We start from the raw sequence: 22,698 nt of genomic DNA, 5'->3' as shown, positions 1-22,698 counted from the left end.
CCCTTCAGTAATTAAAGGGGGACTATGAGAAAGATGGGGACAGACTTTTTAGCAGGGCCTGTTGCAACAGGACAAGGGGTGATGATTTTGAACTAAAAGAGGGGAGATTTAAACTAGATCAAAGGAAGAAATTGCTTACACTGAATGTGGTAAGATGCTGACCAGAGAGGTGGTAGATGCCCCCTCTCTAGAAATATTCCAGGTCAGGTTGGATGGGGCTTTGAGCAACCTGATCCAATTGATGTCCCATTCCTGCTTGGTGTAGTGGGAGCTGGACTGGATGACCTTTAAAGGTCCCTTCCAACCCAAATGGTTTATGTTTCTCTGTCCACGAAGAGTATTTGAAGTCCCTGAAAGGCTTTGATGCATAAAGCAGAGTTCATACAACCTTCAGGCAGTGGCTAAGCAGAATTTAAGCTCTTTAGGCTTTAACATCCCTTTAATCTTTTGTTGCTCTAGCCCAAATTTAGGATTATTTATTTTGTGTACTACCCAAATTTTGGTACCAGAAAATCATTTTAGCGAGGAATGAAATAAAAACTGCCCTTAAGAAGCAGTTCAAGTTAACAGCTGGTACTGTTCTATCCCTGGTTTACACCACCCTGTGCAGAGCAGCTGTTAAGTGAAACCTGAGTGCGTGGCCTCTTCAAATGAACACTGTTCATGACATTAGGTCATATCACCCCCCTTGATTGTAGCAAAAAAAAAAAATAATCAAATTCTACATCACTACCCAGGTAACAACTATGAGGAAAGACTGAGGGAGCTGGGGTTCCTCAGCCTGGAGGAGACTCAGGGGTGACCTTATCACTCTTCTACAACTACCTGAAGGGAGGTTGTAGACAGGCGGATGATGGTCTCTTCTCCCAGGCAGCCAGCACCAGAACAAGAGGACACAGTCTCAGGCTGTGCCAGGGGAGGTTCAGGTTGGATGTTAGGAAGAAGTTCTACACAGAGAGAGTGATTGCCCACTGGAATGGGCTGCCCGGGGAGGTGATGGAGTCGCCATCATTGGAGGTTTTCAGGAGGAGACTTGATGGGGTGCTTGGTGCCATGGTTCAGTTGTTTAGGTGGGTTGGATTGGTTGGTAGGTTGGATGCAATGATCTTGAAGGTCTCTTCCAACCTGGTTTGGTTTATTCTAAAGGTTATTCTATTCTATTCTAACTGATCAAAAAGTAGCTAACCCTTAGTGTGAGCATGGTGGTTTGAGGTTCAGGTACCTTTAAGAAGACCACAAAGTCTTCAAAAAGATAGAGAGTCCTAAGGGATGGACCTGGTCATCCCTGGATATTACACACAGAATCGACCAGGTTGGGAGACCTCCAAGATCATCAAGTCCACCCGCTCACCCAACCCTATCTAATCAACTAGACCATGGCACTAAGTGCCTCATCCAGTCTCTTCTTAAACACCTCCAGGGATGCTGACCACACCACCTCCCTGGGCAGCCCATTCCAATGGGCAATCACTTTCTCTGTGAAGATCATGTCTAAACTTCCCCCTGCACAGCTTGAGACTGTGTCCTCTTGATACGTTTCTGGTTGCCTGGACAAAAGAGACCAACCCCCACCTGGCTATGATCACTGTTCAGGCAGTTGTAGACGGCAATAAGGTCTCCCCTGAGTTTCCTCTTCTCCAGGCTAAACAACCCCAGCTTCCTCAGCCTCTCCTCATAGGGCTTGTGCTCAAGAACTCTCAGCAGCCTCAGCCTGTGGACATGTGAGCAGCACCAACCACAGACCTATTGGTATTTCACTGCAAGAAGACTGTAACTGCTACCTGGGTTTCAGAGGAAAGCAGAAACCTCAGAATAACAGAATCACATCTCTTGGGGATTTCTCATTGAAACAGAGGAGCTGATCCTTCTGTTCTGCCAAAACAGAGCATCTTCCCTGAAGAAAAAGGAAGTATTGGAGACCTTTCCTTTTAAGTGAAGGACAGGGCACTACCATAAGCTCCTATGCTTAATTAGCATGAAATTGAGTGTTTATACAGCATAACTAAGAACAATTAATCATTTCAAAAGAAACTGTGAATACAAATGGAGGTTTGCAGAAATCCTTGAAAAGCTAAAACACAAATCACTGCCAAAGGAGATCAACCAGCTCTCCCCTGGGGCTGAGTTTCAGCGATTTAAACTCATTCCAACTCAACAGCCAAACTGGAGCACTTTGTGTCTAATATTTGGCATGGACCAAGGGCAGATTTAATCCTTAGGGAGCATGTAGGCAACATTTTGGGGTTAGCAAAGGCAGGAGTTTCTCCAGGAAAACAAAAGCCAGGAAAGAACAATTTGCACTTAATGGAAAGTTCCCTCTGTACTTGGCACTGATGAGGCCACACCTTGAATACTGGGTTCAGTTTTAGGCCTCTCACTACAAGAAGGACATTGAGGTTCTGGATTATATCCAAAGAAGAACAACAAAGCTGGTGAAGGGTCTAGAGAATACATCATATGAGGAGTGGCTGAGGGAACTGGGGTTTAGCCTGGAGAAAAGTAGGTTGAGGAGAAACCTTCTTACTCTCTATCACTCCCTGAAAGGAGGTTGGAGAGAGTTGTGGGTCAGCCTCTTCTCCCAAGTAACAACCAATAGGACAAGAGGAAATGGCCCCAAGTTGTCCAGTGGAGGTCTGAGTTGGACATAAGGAAAACTTTCTTCCCTGAAAGGGTTCTCAAGCCCCAGGAGAGGTTTCCCAGGGGAGTGGTGGAGTCCCTATCCCTGGGGAGATTTAAAAGATGTGTAACTATGGTGCTGAGGGACACGATTTACTGGTGAGCTGGCAGTACTGGGTTAACAGCTGGATTTGATATTAAATGATTTTGATTGGAAGAAACATTCTGGGATTGTATGAAAACACTGTTTGATCCAAAATGAGATGTTACATTTTTACTTAGTGATACCATTCAAAAGCCAAAAGAAACAAAGAACTGGACTTACAGAAGTACTGGCACAGGAGACCTTTATCCAGTGGTCTACTTACCAGACCAGTTATCTTGGCTGCTGTAGTCTCTTTTAGTCTGTTTTTCTTGAGGGGCCTTTAATGTTGCCAGAGATGATAGTAAATTATAGAGTAGGTTCAAATATGGGGATGGAAAGGTGGAGGGACACTATTCCATCACGTTCTACAATATTGGGGGATTTTTCTAGCTAGTAGAGAAGTTAAATTAGAAGAATGAAGTTTTCTGTATCAGTTTTCTAGAACAGGTGCATTGCGTCCTAGCAGTTTTACAGGATGAAATTGAATCTGCACACATACAAATTCTTCTGGTTTCACTGCTCCTATTTCCATAGAATTGGAGCTGGAGCATCAATACCTCAGACCCTGGCCTTACCCTGCTGTTGCTTCTCCGAAGCAACACTGGGATGGCAGTGGAGATGAAGAGTTCATCTTAATGTGGAGAAAATACAGGTCCTGTATAACCCATCCTTCAGAGGTCTAGCTGCTCTGAAAGTCCTCTAAAGCAAGAAAAAGGTGTGGGGGGAAGAAGATATCAAAATATGAGTTGCTTTGGGTTTTTTTTCTTTACTTTTACTCTAGACTTTTTTTAGAGTAGGGGATGGCAGGAATGTGGGGGGTTCATTTTTTAATGGTGTCTTCATTAGGACTATTAAGTGCTAGCACTTTGGGTTTCCTAATGAACAGATTTTTTTAACAGTTTATCTTAAAGAAAGTCTTGAGCCAAATTAAAATTAAGTTCAGCTTTTGATAGTGTAATGCACAGAACTTTATGGAGAAGTTGTAGCTATCCTCAGCCAGAATATCACAGTTTGCCCCTTCACCCCCCCTGCCCCAATCCCCAGCACATTTTCTCTGCCTTGCACCCAAACATGCAAAGGATAAAACATTGGAGGAAAATAGGATTGGTTTGAAAGTGCTTACTTTAAGGAGTTAAGATGTCTCTTTGCCATTGAATAGTTATAGTTTTGTGTCTCTCCATGGGCCAGGTAAGGATGAGCTTTACTTACATTCTCTCTTGTTCTCCAAGTGCAGAGAATCCCCAACGATTTCTCTTCCTTTGTTCTACAGGTTGCACTTCTGGTTGGTGGCTTTATGCTGCTGCTTTGTGGAGTTGTCATTGCCATGGCTTTATTCCCATCAGCTGACAGAGATGTAAGAATTTCATTAGCTTGAAAACTGCTCTCATTTTGGCTGATATAACATGAAAAATGTAGTTTGAAAATACCTTCCAGGGCTGCTGTGGTGGCCCAGATAGGGCTGTGTCAGAGACCCCAATTCATTTCATAGCCTTTCAGGCCTCCAGATGCTACATTTACTAAGAAGACTCCCACAGGTTTCTCCACAGCAGGCAGAAGGGCAGCTGAGCAAAGAGCTTAGTCAGTACTTCAGCAAGTGTTTGGCTACTTCATCAAGAAATGCTTTTGATGCAGCAGGCTGCCTTAATTTGCACATCTTAATTGCAGCCCACTCTATGCAAGGATGCTCTTTCACATACAAAGGTAGAAGTAGGTTCCTTTCACTCCTGGCTACAAAGGGGAACTGGGACTATGATGGGCAATATGACCCCAAAGCAAAGAACTCTTGTCCTCAGCTGTGAGGCCCAGAGAAGATTGTGTTTATCAATATCCACAGGGCAGTAAGCAAGAGGATAGGGCCAGAGTCTACAGTGGTTCCCAGCAACAGGACAAGGGGCAGCAGGCACTAACTCAAACCCAGGAGGTCCCACCTGAACATGAGGAAAAAATTCTTTCCTGTGAGGGTGCCAGAGTATTGGACCAGGCTGCCCAGAGAGGTTGTGGAGTCTCCTCTGGAGAGACTTCAAACCCACCTGGGCAATGCAACCCTGGGTAACTTGCTCTGAGTGACCCTTCTTTAGCAGGAGGTCGGACCAGATGATCTCCAGAGGTCACTTCCAACCCCCACCATGCTGGGATTCTCTGAGTCTGAGTAATGGATTTTAATGTTTATGTACTCAATTTAGGGGAAATAATGTTCAAATCTGAGTAATGTTCAAGTCTGAGGATTCACAAAGTAAAATTGATCTGCACATCCTGTTTTCCAAACAGAGAGCACAATTATGCCACATGACTTCTGCATCCACTTAAAATGCCTTGACTAGCTCCCACTGAGCACCCAGCTCCTCCTGGAGAAACAGGCTACAAATTCATCACAAAAATTGGCAAAAAACCGTTGAATTACAAATACATTGGAGAAAATTGTGCTACATTGGCTGACAATTCATGAAAAAAGAAAAAAAGAGGAGCTGGAATTGATCAAATTAATTGTTTGTTACTAATTATTTGCCTTGTGCTAGCTGTGATGTGAGACCTTGAGGGTGGGAATAAATTATCTTAATGAGGGATTAGGTTAAGGCATGTTATAAATTCTCATTTCAAGAGCTAACCCCACCATTAACATATTTGCCTGTAACTGTGAATCTTCTTTAATAGCTGCCTGTCTTTGCACTGCATAAAATGTTCCTCTTCCTTACGTCTGCATGCTGAAAAGGAACTGGGTGGCCTCCTCCAGATTTTATCTTTGTTAGAGAACTGAAGGAAATATTTGCAAGGAAATAAGAGGAACATAGAGTGAGTTATACTACATTATGGAAAAATAAATGCTCACATTCCAAGGACAAATGAAGTCCCAGATACCTTTTACTGTGAGCAGAACACTGCCCTGCTTTTGGAAGCTTTGTTTGTATGGTGTACGTGGCCCTAGAGCTAGAGTTTTCCAAACAAAATAAGGATGGAGAAAGAGGGATAAGCTGCCCTACATAACCAAAAGGGAGAAGAGGACCATAGGTGTCTGTATTGTTTTGCTTGTAACAGTCAGGAGTTACCTCTTATGATCTTAACACTGTACAAGCTTACCATGAATATTTGCTTCAGATGATCCAAATAGCAAGGATTTAAAATCTGATCTTCCTCTTCTGTACCCACATCATCATCATACTTAATTTTATAACTGCTATCAATAATTCATAGCAAAATCTAAGCCAGGTAAAGGATAGGCTGATTGGGATAGGGACCATTTCTCTTCATGTACTTGTGCAATTTATAAGTCTAGATATGCTAAATATCATGACCATCTAATAAAAACCTTTGCTTTTCCCAGAGAGGTGGTGGAGTTTCCTTCTCTGGAGAGATTCCAAACCCACCTGGACTTTGTGAACCTGGACAACCTGCTCTAGCAGGGGTGTTGGACTAGATGATCTCCAGTGGTCCCTTCCAACCCCCACCATCCTGTGATTAGTTGTCCCCAAAGTGCTTTGAAAATAAAGGACCTATTATTGTATCACTACAGTTAGCTCAGCACTCTGAGTCACCAAGCAGGTCCACATAGGAGTTGGCGTACAGACACACAGCTCCCTGTGCCATGCCTCAGTCCTCTGCATGTTCTTTCCATCAGCAAGTGCTTGCTCAAAGGATCAGCAAAGCTGGCTATTCTGTAAGCCAAGGGTGGAGATTTAGGAGGACATATTAGGTGGTTTTGTCTTTCTGTGAACTCATTTTTGTTTCAGAATGGATTGACTCTCCTCTGCACTTTTAAGGTACAATATAATGCCTCAGTTTGCCAAGAGCTTTAGAGCATTCTTCAACTGACACTTTACATGCCACCTTTTTTTGTTTGTCAACTATCCACTGCTGGTTTTCACTAGTTACTTTCTGCAGTTCTTGATTCAGCTCTGGGAGGACACAGGCTATGCCATCCATGTAAATTGTCTGAGCTCTTTGGAGATGGGATGGGATGGGATAGTTTGGGTTGGAAGGTGTGGTGGCGTGTGGTGGTTTAGGCTGGGTGCTCGCCCGGATGCCACTGCACAGATCACACCTGGGAGGTCCCAAGGGGTGGGCCCAGGTGTGATCTGTGCAGTGGCATCCAGGCGAGCACCCAGCCTAAACCACCACAGAAGGGACCTTTAAGATCAAGTCTAGCTGTTGGTCCAGCACTGCCAGGTCACCACTAACCATGTCCCTCAGCATCACATCCACAGGACTTTTAAATCCCTCCAGAGAACCTTGTTTCCAAGCACCACCAAGCCCCTTGCTATTGAAATTCAGAACAGGAACAAATTTCCCAACATTCATTATTCTATTCTGTAGAACTTTGTGTTTGTGCAGGAAAGATTCATCACTTTTTTGGGTCAGCTACCTTAGCTCCACGAACACATACACAGAGGGAAGGAAAAATGAGCTTCATACACCTCATTCATGTCAGAACTCAACAACTTGAAGAGCACAAATATTCTGCAGTCACTCATGAAAAGAAATTTTTAATAATAAATATCTAACAATTAATGGGCTGGTAGCTGCAGTTGTCTTCAGGGCATAATATCTAATTTCCTTGCAATGTTTCATATCCTTACTTTTCACGCTGCAACAGTCTGTCATTAAAACCGAATGCAGGTTTCTATCACTTTTATTTATTTTTCAAATCAACTTATAAATCAGTGCCAGGCCTTGTTACAGATGAGTTCCAATAAATTATCAGCTGTGGACAAATTCTGAATGTTAAACATTCCCTGTTTCTCCCTCTTTGGTTTTTTTTTGTTGTGGAGTTTTTCTTCCCCCGCCGCATCAGCCTCTCATCCTGGGCCGCATGACAGGCAGGGGGGGATTTTAAACAAGGTGAAAATCTGGCTACTTAACTTGGTACTATTCAAATAATGTGAAAATGTGTGGTTTTCAGGAAGAAAAACAAAAAAAACATGAGAAACAGTTTCATGCAACCCCCAAGAAATTTACATCTCTGGACTTTAGTTAGGTGTCATCTCTTTTACCTCTACCTGACAGGTAATTTCCAGAGCAACCTGTAGCCCTCATCTCTAATAAATTCTTTTATCAGTTCTCTCATTGTTGTCCTTTGGAAGCAGGTCATAAGTGCTTCTGGGAGCTAAAAATTACTTTTCTGTAGCACTTGAAGCCATGGTTTAGTAGTCATGAGGTGTTGGGTGACAGTTTGGACTTGATGATCTCTGAGGTCTTTTCCAACCTTATTGATTCTATGATATCTATCACTTCTCAGTTGGGTTATTGATACTAGCAGTGTGTTGCTGGTTTTGACATGATCCTGTCATAGTTGTGTGTCCAGTTCTGCAGCCCTCAACACAAGAAGAACATGGAACTGTTAGAGTGGGTCTAGAGAAGGCCACATAGATGATCAGAAGGCTAGAGAACCTCTCCTGTGACAACAGGCTAAGAGAGTTGGGATTGTTCAGCCTGAAGAAGAGAAAGTTCCAAGAACACCTTAGATCAACCTTCTAGTGTTTGAAGAGAGCTACAGGAGAGCTGGAGAGAGACTTTTTACAAAGGTATGTAGTGAGAGAATGAGGGGTAATAGCTTCAAGCTAGAAGAAACTAGACTGAGATTAGAAATCAGGAAGAAAGTCTTCCCCATGAGGGTGGTGAGGCACTGAAAGAGGTTGCCTAGAGAAGTTGTGGAGGCACCAAACCTGAAAGTGTTCAATGCCATGTTGGATGAAGCCTTGAGCAAGTTAGTACAGTAGATTCCCCTGCCCATCGCAGGGGGGTTGGAGCTAGATGATCTTTAAAGTCCTTTTTAACCTAAAGTATTCTGTGGGTTTATGACTCTGAACTGTTAAGTACATTTTATTTCTAACTTTACCAGTATGCTGAGATCCATCAAATGCCCCAAAGTGGCATAGCCTGGAGTGGTTGATAGGAAACTCTGACTATTTAAATTAGTAAATTGAGCTTTGAAAATATTCTAGGTTGCAGCTGTCTATAGCTGGAGTGCAACAGTGAGTGAACTAGTGGTAGATCTTGGCCTGAATCACATGGTGCCCCAAAAAACATGTATTTTTACAAAGCCCTCTCTAATATGCTGTGTTCTCTCCCAGTTTGCCTTTTATGGGTCTCCTACATTCCATGCCTCTATATGTGTCTTTCTTTTTCTGCTCGCCATCTCTTCTAGCTCTTAGCCTTTCCACTTCTTCTTTTAGTTTGACCACCATGCTCATCAGATCACTGACCTGCTCACACCTGAAACAGGAGCTGCTCCCTCCAGCCTCCATGTCGAGTGCCAGGCTCCAGCACTCACTGCAGCCACCTACCTGAACATCTGCATCCTTGTGTGTGGTCTCTGTTTGGGTGCCCACTGTCCTTCTGCTAGCCTTTGCTCTAGTGGTGACCATCTTGTAGTAACCACCCTCTCCACACGGCTTTTTTTTCTTTTTTTTTCCCCTGTCAGTGAGCAGGCTGAGCTAGGCTGAGCTGAGCTGAGCTGCGCTGCTCAAGCTGCCTCCTCTCTCTTCAGCCACGCGCTGGGTTCTGTTTGGTTTGCGCTCGGTCTCCGCGGCAACCCCTCCCCCAGCTACGTCACTGCCCTCCGGCAGGTATGCAATCCGAGCCCGCTGCCCCTCCTCCTCTCTTTGGAAAGTCCCAAGCCACTCTTCAACATTTCTTGCATCTTCAACACTTTCCTCTCTGCTGCTAGACATCACCACAGTCCACACAGATCACAGTTTGGTTGGTTTTACCTCATTGCATTAAGTAAACTCTTCCCATTCTTTGAACCATAAAGGGAACCAAGTGGAAATTGCCCAGTGTTCCTTCTATTCTCCTTTCCTAGCATAACACCCCTCTGTTATTAGGCTTACTGATAATTTATCAAATGATATTTCTGGTCATTGTCTGACATTTACCTTGCTGGACAAATTAAGTCATTTGATATATTGTTCAGTGGCCAACAACATTAATCCCTAGCATAAAATAGGAAATCCTTGAAGAAACCAGGAAGAAGTTCTGTAGGAAGTAACTCCACCACCCTGTAGCTGTGTAGTGCCAACTTCTGGCTTCATCTGAATGCAGTGAGAAAATCCTTGGGGTGTGTTTGAGGTTTTTTCTGATTCACCTCTTTCCAGGTACCTGCCATTATTTCAACAAAGCAATTACTTTTGTTCCACCTCCAAATTCTTCCTTTGAATACTTGTCCTTGTAATTGGCCAGGTCAAACTCTTACTCCTATGGAAAGTAATTACATTTGTGATTTGTTGTTTCTCCTTGCCCATCAGATTAAAAGCTCTTCAGGGCAAAGATACTGTTGGTTTCATGGTCTGGTCAACATCCACTCTGAGCACAACAAACCCACAAATAAACACAGACACAGATTTAATCCACTGTCTTAGTTTTAAGAGTAGACAGCTGCTCCTTAACCCTTCTCAAAGGAGTTAAAGAAAAACGTTCCACATTGGATTGGAAAGTATTAGAAGTTTAAATGGAAGTATTATTCATAACTGCGTACAACAGCACCAAAACATGCCAAAAATACCCAGCAATTCATATTCAGCCCAGCTCTCCAGACTGAGCTTCTCCAAAAACCTCACTAGACCATCACCTGCCCAAAACCTTCCCCCCACCAGGCCTCATACCCTGGGCCTCATACCCCCATACCTCCCTACCCAAACATGAACGATGCAGTAAAAATTAGTTCAGCCAAGGCCGGAGCCAGGCCACAAACCTCCTCTGCACAACCACATGTACAGGAGAGCAGAGAGGGAAGAAAAGGGGCAGAAGAGATAGAAATACCTATTTATAAAGGGTTGCAGGGCTTATGGGAATGCAACAATGTAGATTACACTTTCTGGTGCATCCCTTGAAATCCTCAACTCTGTGGTTCTTACAGGCACCCAGCCTTAAACCCCCAACAGCCACACACTGCCCTCTGATTAAAGATGGGACTGCTTCTATTATACACACATACCTACTTTGCTCTGTTTATCAATTCACATGAATGACTGACAAAGGGAATTAAAGATACATCAATCTGCAAAACCTGTAAATATGGGGACAGAGCAGAACTACAAGCTGACCTTTGCCAGCCTGCACTGCCCTACTGCCCTGGGTTAGCACAGTCTGCTCCCAAAGGCCTCTTCTCACACACGGATGGGAGGGAACATAACACAAAAATCAAACTCTGGGTTGAGTTCAATGAGCTGATGTGCTGTAAAGTTACCTTAGCAAAAGCAGAAGCAGCAGCAGAAGACAGTGATAAAGCAATTCCCTCCACCCAAGCATACAGCAGGCAGCCCAGTAGAAAAGACCAACACCCCAAACCCAAAAACCAGAAGCAGCAACCAGAACAGGAAGCCTCTCGTGTTAACAACCTGAATTTGAAGCCCTGTGATACTTTGGTCCAGCCAGCACTTTCGTTTGAAGCTGGCACCATAGCAGTGTGGCATTGCATACGCATCTGCAGGTTCAAACCATGACACCTACTAAATTGTGTGACACAAAAAGCTGCCTAGCATAAGTACTGGGCTGGGAATGTGCAAGGCACCTTTCAAAATCATCTAGTCCTACATCCCTGCAGTGAGCAGGGGCATCAACTAGATCAGGTTGCTTAGAGCCCTGTCCAATGTGACCTGAAATGATTCCACCACTGAGGGCAGCCTGGACCAGCGTTTCACCAGCCTCAATGTAAAAAATGTCTTCCTTACAATCTAGACTAAATCTCTCCTCTTTCAGTTTAAAAACTCATCTTTCTTATAAGCCCCCTGTAAGTATTGAAAGGCTGTAATAAGATCTCCCAATAAGTATTTTTGAAGTATTTAACAGAGCTAATCAGAGTGCACTCACCTGTCAATTTATATAATGGAGCAGCTGAACTAGTTGGAAGAGATGTTCCTACCACAGACAACAGGGATGTCTGTGTTTACAGAAGGATGTGGGTTCCTCAATCAGTCCAAGGCAAACTTCCCAGCACTTGTATGGCACTTTGGCACTCCTGTGCTCAGGTGACACCTCTCAAGATGTGCTAGATTACAGAATCACAGACTCCTCTCCTCCGTGTCTCTGTCAGCAGCTTATCTGAGCAACATAACACGGTCCTGTGAGCTGAGTCTGATTCCAACAGATATGTTACACCTGAACCACAACACAAACATCTCACAGTGAGGAACACAATTTCCATCACCTGTGATGCTGAACTTCCAACAGCTGGGAACCCAACTGCTTTCAGCCAAGTATCTACATTTGTAGTGAGGTGCATAGATTTAAGAGCTTTAGCTGTGTGCAATCATTGCCACTGAAAAGCAGGGCACTTTCACATCTGTGTTTATACTGAAGCTGATTTCAACAGCCCAGAATGAAAAATAATAACTGATACTGACATTTTACTGATGAGAAATTTCTTTCTTGGGCTCCTAAGTACTTCTTTGTCCTGTACAGAGCAATGTTGCCTGATAGCCCAGCTGCAGGGGAATATGAATCAGGACTCCAGCATCTATCCACCACACTCCTCCTGAGTTCGCATAAAGTTTATGGCAAATCATTTGTCCACCTACACCATCTCAGTCCCTACAACAGCTCAATAGGTGACACTGGTTCCTGAATTGCTGTGAGGGCTAATTAATTTGCAAGGTTCATGGAGTTGTTTGAGTGAAAGACACTATAGAAGTGGAAAGGCAGTAATAATAACAGTTATTATTATTTCTTCACAGCAGCCTTTTGCCTTGCTCTCCAGAGCAGCCTCTGCCCAGTCGAAGACTGCCTTCCCATCTTCCTCTACTCAAGCTCTATTACCATACAAACGAACAGGTAACACTATTCTTGGAGCAGAACTCTTTAGCATGTTAATGACAAATTCACACCAGTGGCTCCTGAGTGCTCTGGAGAAATACAGGTTTTGCTTAATAAAAAAAAGCCCATCATAAAATATGTCACTTGGGACCCATTAATACTGTCAGGAGAGATAAAATGGAAGAGGAAAATGACAGAAATTTTATCTTTTCATGGGTGCCAAATGTGGCTTCCACACATACTGCAGTCTCACTAGTAATGTAGTATTCATTTGGGTCTACTTGGCACCTACAGGGCCAAATTTCCAAGCAAAGAAAGGCTCAGCTTCTGCTTCTTACAACTTTGGAAACCCCAAAGTCAATATGGGTCACAGGATGCCAGAGCAGGACCATATAATCTAGTGCAGATTGCACAGGAATGCATCCAGACAAGTCTTGAAAGTCTCCAGAGAAGGAGACTCCACAACCTCTGTGAGGAGCCTGTTCCAGTGTTCTGTGACCCTTAAATAAAGAAGTCCTTCCTCATGCTGAGGTGGAACTTGCTGTGCTGTAGTTTACATCCATTGCCCCTTGTCCTATCACAGGGCACAAGTGAGAAGAGTCTGTCCTTTCTTTCTTGAACACCCAACCCTCATATATTTACATACATTTATTAGATCCCCTCTCAGCCTTCTCCTCTCCAGACTACAAAGCCCCAGGTCTCTCAGCCTTTCCTCATAAGACAATGCTCCAGTCCCTTAATCATCGTGGATGAATGTGGAAATGTCCACTAGAAGCTTCAAAATGGACTCACAGCCACCATACCCTGCCCTAACCCCACCACAGGTCTGATATGATTGATGTCATCTGAGGATTCAAGGCTCTGGCTACTTAGCTTGATTCTTCTAGGCCAGATGTTATGCTGAGGGATGTTGCCTAGTGGTGACCTGGCAGTGATGAGTTAACAGTTAGACCTGATGATCTCAAAGGTCTCTTCCAACCAACAGGATTCCATGATTCTGTGGTTCAGTGTGTGTTTCTGAAAACCTAGCCCTGCACATGAACAGCTGAGCTGATTTTTGACACTTAGGGCCACAGCAACATGCAGGGCTTCCCAACTTTGGGTATACTTTAGATGTCAAAAGGCACAGGAAAAAGTCACACTCCTTATTTCTTAAAGCACAGTTAAGGACTATTTTTTTAAATTGGGGATACTACAGTCCACTTTCACAAGTTATGGATGACAGAAGAAAATTTTGCTTGGAGGACTTTATCCATAGCCCAAAGAAATCAAGAGAAACCATTTTCCTTGACTGTCTTGGGCCTTGGACTACAGTTCAGCTCTTACAGCAGCCAACCACAGCCATCAAGCAGAGCCCTGCACTGTTCAGAGGCTGTCAACCCTTTGTTTCATCCAGAAAGGCTCTGTATCCACACTGAAAATAATGGCAAGGACTTGAAGATGGCTTGAAAATGATGACAATGACATCAATGTTGTCATTTTAAATTCAATGAGTTTTCATGAAGAGGCAAACCCATTATTATAGTAGATCTGCTGCTGTTGCCCTCATGGAGATAAATATTATAACGTGCTGGTACTAAGTTGTTTTCTTAGTCCTGAAAAAGGTTACAATTTTTACAAGTAAAAGGGCAACAGAGATGATTCTTCACAGGCTAGCTATCAATACAGACTGGGGGATGAGGTGTTAGAAAACAGCCCCTTGGAAAAGGACTTTGGGGTACTGATGAATGAGAGGATGGACATGAGCAGGCAGTGTGCACTTGCAGCCCAGAAGGCAAATCCCATCCTGGGCTGCATCAAAAGATGTGTTAAAAGCAGATCCAGAGAGGTGATTCTGCCACTTCACTCTGCTCTGGTAAGACCTCAACTGGAATACTGTGTGCAGGTCTGGAGCTCTCAATATAGGAAGAACATGAACCTGATGAAGCAGGTCCAGAGGTGTGCCACGAAAATGATCAGGGGGTTGGAACACCTCTGCTATGAGGATAGGCTGAGGGAGCTGAGATTGTTCAGCCTAGAGAAGAGGAGGCTCCAGCCAGACCTAACAGCAGCCTTCCAGTACCTGATGGGGGCCTGCAGCAAGGATGGGGAGAGACTGTTTACAAAGGCCTGTAGTGACAGGACAAGGGGCAATGGCTTCACAATAGAAAAGAGCAGATTTAGACTGGATGTTAGGAACATGTTCTTCACTATCAGGGTGGTGGAACACTGGAACAGGTTGCCCAGGTAGGTGTTTGAGGCCCTTTCCCTGGAGATATTCAAGGTAAGACTTGATCAGGCCCCGGGCAGTCTGATCTAATTGAGGATGTCTCTCCTGAGTGCAGGGAGGTTGGACTAGATGACCTTTGGAGGTCCCTTCTGCCCCAGACCATTCTATGATTCTAAATGCAGCTATAAGGTCTCTCTGGAGCCTTCTCTTCTTCAGTGTGAACAGCCTCAAATCATTCAGGCTGTCTTCACAGGAGAGGTGCTCCAGCCCTTCGGTCATCTTTGTGACCCTCCTCTGGATGTACTCCAGCAGACCCAGGTCTCTCTTACATTGGGGGTTCCGTAACTGAACACAGTAGTCCAAATGAGGTTTCACCAGCATAGAGTAGAGTGGCATAATCACCTCTCTCAAGCTGCTGGTCAACCTCAGTAAGATGTCCATCAACTTGTTAGTTCTAGAGAAAGCTTCCAGTCGAGGAAGAAGGATGCTGCTGTGTACTTCAGCAGCATCTGTAACCCTCACAGTTATCTTCCCTCCCACACATACCCAAAAAGCAATTTAACGCACCAGCAGCAGTTGCCTATTAATCGGGCGAGAAACAAAGGTAGCCAGGGAGGGTGGGTTGAAAAGAGGAATGTGGCACTATTATGTATTGCTTGCAAAGTAAACAAGCAGCATCCACATAGTCATTTCCTAATTATGAGCTGTTTCATAAACTGTAAATGCTAACATGGGAGAGGTAAATCATAGCAATTTAATTAATAAAACACTTTAGACAATTAAATCCATATGTGCATGGCCCGGGGCACAGCATCAATAATAGAAGCTTGCAGGCATATTTTGGAAATTTTATGCAATCATTTGCAGATCTTGTAGTCAATAATTGGTACAAACTGGTTTAACTCTTCCTTGCCCAGTCTGCAAGATGGGAAGGAATTGTTAATTACTGTGATTATTGTTGATTTCATTACTGTTATTATGTTGGCCACATTTCTGGACTACATGTGGTAAAACACTGGAACAGGTTGCCCAGGGAGGTGTTTGAGGCTCTGTCAGACTTGATGTGGCCCTGAACAGCCTGATCTAGTTGGAGGTGTCCCTGCTCATTGCAGGGAAATTGGACAAAGGTGATCCTTGAGTGTCCTTTCCAACTCAATGCAATCAGTGAATATGTATTTTAAATTTCACAGTGTCACAGTATCACCAAGGTTGGAAGACACCTCGAGGATCATTGAGTCCAACCTGTCACCACAGACCCATGACTAGACCATGACACCAAGTGCCATATCCAATCTCCTCTCGAACACCTCCAGGGATGGTGACTCCACCACCTCCCTGGGCAGCACATTCCAATGACCAATGACTCTTTTGGTGAAGAACTTTCTCCTCACCTTGAGTCTAAACTTCCCCTGGCACAGCTTGAGACTGTGTCCCCTTGTTCTGGTGCTGGTTGCCTAGAAGAGACTGACCCCTTCCTGGCTACAACCACCTTTCAGGTAGTTGTAGAGGGTAATGAGGTCACCCCTGAGCCTCCTCTTCTCCAGGCTAAACAATCCCAGCAGGCCACAAAATGAATCTTATGTCTTCCTTGCATATATGAGTTCTGAACACAGTGTGGGCTTTATCCTAGGCAAGTAACAGACTTCTTTTCCTGGTCCAGAGAGCTAGACTAAAATTTGTACATTTGCACTTCAGGCTCTGAAGTCTAAGTAAATTTTTTTAAGAAGAGGCCTTGAGCTCTGAAGTCAGAATCAAGAATCATTGTTAGAAAAGACTTCCAAGATCATCAAGTCCAACTGTTAGCCCAGCACTTCCAAGTCTACCACTATACTATGTCCCTCAGCACCACATCTACATGGGTTGTGTACACTTTGAGGGACAGCAATTTCACCACTTCCCTGGGCAGCCTGTTCCAGGGTTTAAACACTCTTTCAGTGAAGAAAGAGTGCAAAGAATCTGTCCATGACCAAAGATACCACAAAAGATTTTGGAGACCCTAAGCACAGTGTTGAATGGAGACTATGACAGATCCAGAGAAACAACTGATGGCTGTAGAAAGGCCACCTCATGTGCGCAGTAAGTCAGACCCATGCACAGACTGTTATCCTGATACTTCACAAACCAGACTGACGATGATCCAGAAAAGCAACAGTTAATCACAACCAAAACACTGCAAGTCTATGTCCCATGTTTTCCTGTGGGACACAGAGGTTGGCAGCAATGTATAAACCTCTATAGGTTAATACCTGTACAGACTGTTAAGTTTGGGAGCCCATTTGACCACAAGAAGAGCAACACACTCTGGCAAACAGGCCACATGCTGGTTTTTCACAAACAGCTAACAATACCCAAGCCCAGCATTCATAAAATGTCCAAACATTTCCAAGGATCTAGCTCCAGGATGAGGCAGCTGGCTGCAGTTAAGCTCAGGCAACACTGAACTGACCAAAGCAGCTGCCAAACCCAGACTCCTATATACCAAGAAAGTGCTGGGGTCTTCTCAGACTCACTGAGCTTGGAGAAGGAAATAGCATGGATCACATCCCTGTGCTGACTCCCAGCTAATTTCCAAAGCCCACGCAAACCTTTGCTCTTACAATTTCAAGCAATAATGAATCCAGCCCTGGCAACATCAAAGTATAGTATGGTCTTTGAGCCACATTAACTGTATGTTCCCTGGGATGATGCAAATCACAAAGACCATTAAAGCAATTAGTGGATTCAGTCCCATTTACATCAAAGTTCCAGTTCTGATTTATGCATTGCCACGATAGCAGTGCTCCCTGAGGACAATGCAGCTCACAAAGTCCCAGAAGTAGCATATAAATGCTGGGGACATCTTCAGTTAAGGAAATGTCAGTGGGCAGTCTTCAGGTAGAGATCAAACAGATGTTAAGCCTTTAGAGAAAAGCCTTCTGAGAAAATTCATTTTGAGTCATATATGGAGATTAAACCCCTGAACCTTAACTATCTACCCACTCTGAACCTTAAATGTTCATTCACTTCCCATGAAGAACCAAAGAAGATATTTAATCCCCAAAAGGGAAGACTTGCCAAAGACTTAATGAAATGCAGTAGGGGGCTTCACCATGACTGTTGCTGTCATATGAAAAACAACAGATGACAAGTTAAAAGTACTGAACATAAATAACTGGAGAGACGAATTAGCTGGTAAAATGATTCTGCTCTTGTCACAGGAAGATACTATGGGGAAAAAATATCCCTTGTCTAAGAGCAGACTGCCAATTGCCATGAGTTCCTGTTTTCCTTACATTTTTGTTGTCTGAAGTGCTAAGAGAGATATTGCTCTTACCTTTCTTATTGGAGAAAATCAAGGGATTAAATGTGTTCCTCTTCCTGGCTGGCTACATTTCACTCATGTTCAGGGATAAACTATAGCAGTTGCTTGATCACCTGATGACTGCCCCCAGCAGAGAAGGAGAATCAGGAGAAAGAAAGGAGACCCACAAGTTAAAATGGAAATGCAGCTAATGAAATAACTGAACTATCACCAATATAAAGCACACTCACCCCAGCAAAGGTACAGTAGTCATACATAACAAGAGGGCAGTCAGGGAGAAGGAAACAGAGAAGGCAGTGGAGAAACCCAAGCAAAAGCCCAAGTAAGAGGGCCCCATCTTCAGGAAGCTTCCCCCTTATAGTGAGGTTTCTCCTCTGGGATACACCTGTAGCCAACTCAGATCAGCTTCCATGGCTGACTCCAAACTGCTAACAGCCTGCAGATCATGGCTGGTTGAGGATTTTATCCCAGCAGAACCAGGCTAAGGATAGCGTTGCCACTGCCAATTGCTATTTGCAGGATCACTACAATCTGCAAAGCATTCAACATCTTCTGAGAGAGTAAAGTGACTACAAATCAGCAGTGCTGTCACTGATGCCATGGCAAAAATGTCTGCTGGTAGGGGGAGACAAAATCAGGAATGTTCTGAAACTGTGGATTAAAGAGTGAAAGAGATTTACAAATCTCTGTGCTCATTCATCATAAACTGAAGCTCAGCTTTTTCAAATTCCTTTTTTAATGATTAGTATTCAGCTATTTGGTAATTCAGCACAGTATACCACAGCACTTTTATTTTAAACTGTGAGGACACTTGTAGCATGACATTCTAAGCTGTTGGTTATAACAGCTCTCTCCTCTAGCTTGGATCCATTTCCACTAGTTCTATCACTACCCAACACCCTAAAAAGTCCCTCACCAGCTTTCTTGTACGTCACAATAAGATCTCCATGGAGCCTTCTCTTCTCTGAACAACCGCCACTCTCTCAGTCTGCCCTCATAAAAGAGCTCCAGCCCTCTGATCATCCTTGTGTCCCATCTCTGGACACATTCCATCACATTCATATCTTTCTTGTAATAGGAGCTCCAGAACTGGATGCAGTACTGCAGGTGGAGTCTCACCAGAGCAGTGTAGAGGGAGAGAATCACATCCCTTGACTTGCTGGCTGTGCTTCTCTTGATGCAGCCCAGAATACAATTGGCTCTCTGGGCTGCAAGTGCACACTGGTAGCTCATGTTGAGCTCCTCATCTACCAGCACCCCCAAGTCCTTTTCTTCAGGGCCGCTCTCAAGCCAGTCACTGCCCATCCAGCCTTATTTGTAATTATTTTTTCCTATTTTTCAGAACACAGTATAATTCTTTTTGTTCATGCACATTTTCACAGCATGGGATGATATCAAAATGAATAATGGTGAGATAGTTGCTGGCAGAGCATTATGGAGGACATACTTGTATGATGTGGTTTATATGTAAATCCTGCTTCAGGTCACCAGGGCATTAAGCAATCCCAAAGCCATACTGCACTGCCTTGCTAGCCACTTAAAAAGAGTTTCTTCTATTATTCTGATCTGAATCTTGATTTCCTTTCTCTTCTCTTTGGGAAGGGAGAGGCATTCATATAGAGCATCTGTCACTTGTCTAGTGGCCAGCCCAGCCCTAACATTTGACAGAGACACATCACACAGCAGTGCTGGCAGATGTTGCATCTGATAACATGGATAACTCCTGCTCCCACTGCTCTAAGAATGCCTTAATATCTGAGACAAATTTTCCCTTATGTGGTTTGGTGGCTTAGCATTTCTGTACTGCAGAAAATATTAACTGGAAGGACAGAACAGGATGAAAATTCAGAACTGGCACCCTGTAGGCTGGCTTCTTTCTCCTGTTTGGAGCTGTCAGAGAGCTGAGAATCACAGAATTGTCAGGGTTGGAAGGGACCTCAAAGATCATCCAGTTCCACCCCCCTGCCATGGGCAGAAGTCACCTCATGTAACAGAACTTTAGCACTGAAAAAAGAATCCTTACAAAGGGCTTAAAATTCTCATTATTTTTTGTTCCAGGTAAGCAGTGACTATCACACCCAGCACAATTAGCTGCAATGGTCATCCTATAGGACCTCCTCCAAAGCTGTCTGGAGACAACATAAAAACAACATTAGAATAAAAATCCAGCAAGTTCTTCATCATTCAGTCATTGCAAACCTCCTCAACTTCACCTGCATGACTCTCATGCAATATGCTCTTTCATTTTGACTGTCTATTGAGATGATTACAAAGATTAACATTTTTTTTGACATCACTCTGCTTCTTTGGGCAACACCAAAGCATCTGGAAGAGCAAGTAGGTATGCAGCAGAAAAATGATCACCATGTGCAAGCTGAGTTCTATGGGCTTCAGAGAAACAAGAAATCAGACAGCAACATGGGGTAGTCTAAAGATGTTTTTCTAATATATCTCTTGAGGTGGATCCTGTTCTTTGTGCTTTCAGAGCCAACCTTCTCTTCTAAGTGGGTAACTAACTTATTAAAAACCTAACTGATTCAAAATGTATTCATTTGCTCAGAATGTGCATAAATATTATATATTTATACTGTAGTCATACATTGTGTTTCATCAGTACAATATATCAAGGCTTGTTCCACCTCTTTCTTTTTGCACATTAAACTCATCAATAGTTCTCCAGAATCAGTGAGATTATTTCCATGTTTAATGATAAGATGATAGTGGATGGAAGATTGTGATCAAGATTGTTCTGGGGCTCATAAAGGGCCTGGAGCACATGACCTACTAGGAGCACCTGGGGAAGCTGGAGTTGTTCAGTCTAGAGAAGAAGAGGCTGAGGGGAGACCTTATCACTCTCTACAACTACCCGAAGGGAGGTCGGAGCAAGGAGGGGGCCAGCACCTTTTCCTTGATGACAAGAGACAGAACTAGAGGAAATGGTTACAAGCTGCACCAGGGGAGAGTCAGGCTGGATAGTGAGAGATATGTCTTCACTGAAAGGGTTATAAAACTTTGGAATGGTCTGCCCAGGGCAGTGGTGGAGTCACCATCCCTGGGGGTGTTCATGCAGCATGTGGACGTGGCTCTTAGAGACATGTTTTAACGTTGACCCTTCAGTGCTGTGTGGAGGGTTGGACTGGATGGTCTTTGAGGTCTCTTCCAACCAGATACATTCTGTGGCTCTGTGATCACAAAAAAGAAACTACACTCTCTATTATCCTCTGTGGTTTGTTGATTTTCACTAGAAACTTTGCTATATCATTTCATAGGATACAGGCGATTCAATACTGAATACTTGAAACATTGTCTAATCATGTTTTTAACAGAGAGGGTTTTGATTTCCATCAATCTCACTGTGCTCATTCAGGAAACAAGTCTCTTCTGTGGAATGCACTCATTTGGAAGCAGAAGTAGAGGTATTCTGAGTGAAAAATTAACTTTGTTTTGAAAATCAGTTGTTCTCACAATTCCAGTTAAAAAAAGAGGCCTATTGTACTAATTTGGTGGAGCAGGATGTACATCTAGTATGCTGCATCTACTATTTCCTTAACTGATACTGCTAATTTATGGTTATACATACTGTAGACCAACTCTACATGTAGACTTTGGTATCTCTCATAGTATATGGTCTTGTGCAGTTGTATTTAACTGCCCAACTGATACTCAAAAGCCCTAAAACAATTTCAAGAAGGTTATTAAGCAGAGACTGTTCTGTTCAATCAACTTCATTAATGCATTTGGGTTTTTTAATCCATCACATCAGTATTTTACAGGCTTGATTTTTATTGAATCTGATACACAGCAGAAAACTCTCCCATTTAAATTCATGATAGGCAAACCCTAAGAAACACAGGCTTCAAAGTGAGCTGGGGGCTACAAAATGCTGCTGCCAAGCTGGCACAGTGCTATGTACCCCAAAAAAGTGAGCAGCTCTTAAACAGGAATGATGTTTGTCTTTTTACATGCATGAGCCTGCCTTCATATTATCTAGAAAAGACAGCTATAAAGAGCCTTTGTTTCTCTTACTGTAAAATAGTAGAAGCATCATGGCCTTGGGTCAACATGGAAAGAGGTGCTAGACATATTAAACAACCTTCCCACAGTCCCCAGAGTAGCTGAAGAGAGGCCACTTGCAAAGAATGGAATAGAATAGAATAGAATAGAATAGAATAGAATAGAATAGAATAGGAATAGAGAAGTTTGGAAGAGCCCTTCAAGATCATCTCTATCATCCAACACCATCTAATCAATTAAACCATGCAACCAAACACCCCATCAAGTCTCCTCCTCAACACCTCCAAGGACTGAGGCCCCACTACCTCCCTAAGGCAGCCCGTTCCAATGGGCAAAAGCATTCACAATCACACTGCTGAAGCCCGGGATTGAACCAGGGACCTTTAGATCTTCAGTCTAACGCTCTCCCAGCTGAGCTACTTCAGCCCTGCTGAAAGGGGGGGGGACACTGCTGCCCACTGCTGGCTTGAACCCACAACTTTGACATGAAGAGTTTCATGCTCTACCAACTGATCCATGTGGTTTTGGTTAGAGGTTAGTCCAGGTGTGGAATGTTGTGCTTCTACATTGGATTCCTTCCATTCCTCACCAGACTGATGTAAGACCTGAAGAATTTTACAGATGCTTAGCATTTCTGTGGGTGTGTCAGAAAACTGAGATATCTACTGC

At 43.6% G+C, this 22,698-nt stretch overlaps 1 non-coding gene across 1 annotated transcript; it reads right to left on the bottom strand.

Annotated features, from left to right (window-relative positions):
* Positions 1-22,382: 22,382 nt before the first annotated feature.
* TRNAF-GAA (transfer RNA phenylalanine (anticodon GAA)) lies at positions 22,383-22,455 on the bottom strand. Its single transcript has one exon. It is a non-coding gene; the product is annotated as a tRNA-Phe (tRNA).
* Positions 22,456-22,698: the final 243 nt, after the last annotated feature.

The sequence above is a fragment of the Melanerpes formicivorus genome, unplaced genomic scaffold, assembly GCF_026170545.1.
Source record: "Melanerpes formicivorus ecotype bairdi unplaced genomic scaffold, bMelFor1.0.p_v2 SCAF_55, whole genome shotgun sequence".
NCBI lineage: Eukaryota > Metazoa > Chordata > Aves > Piciformes > Picidae > Melanerpes > Melanerpes formicivorus.
Note: the sequence above shows the minus strand (reverse complement) of the source record. Positions and strands in the feature narration are given on the sequence as shown.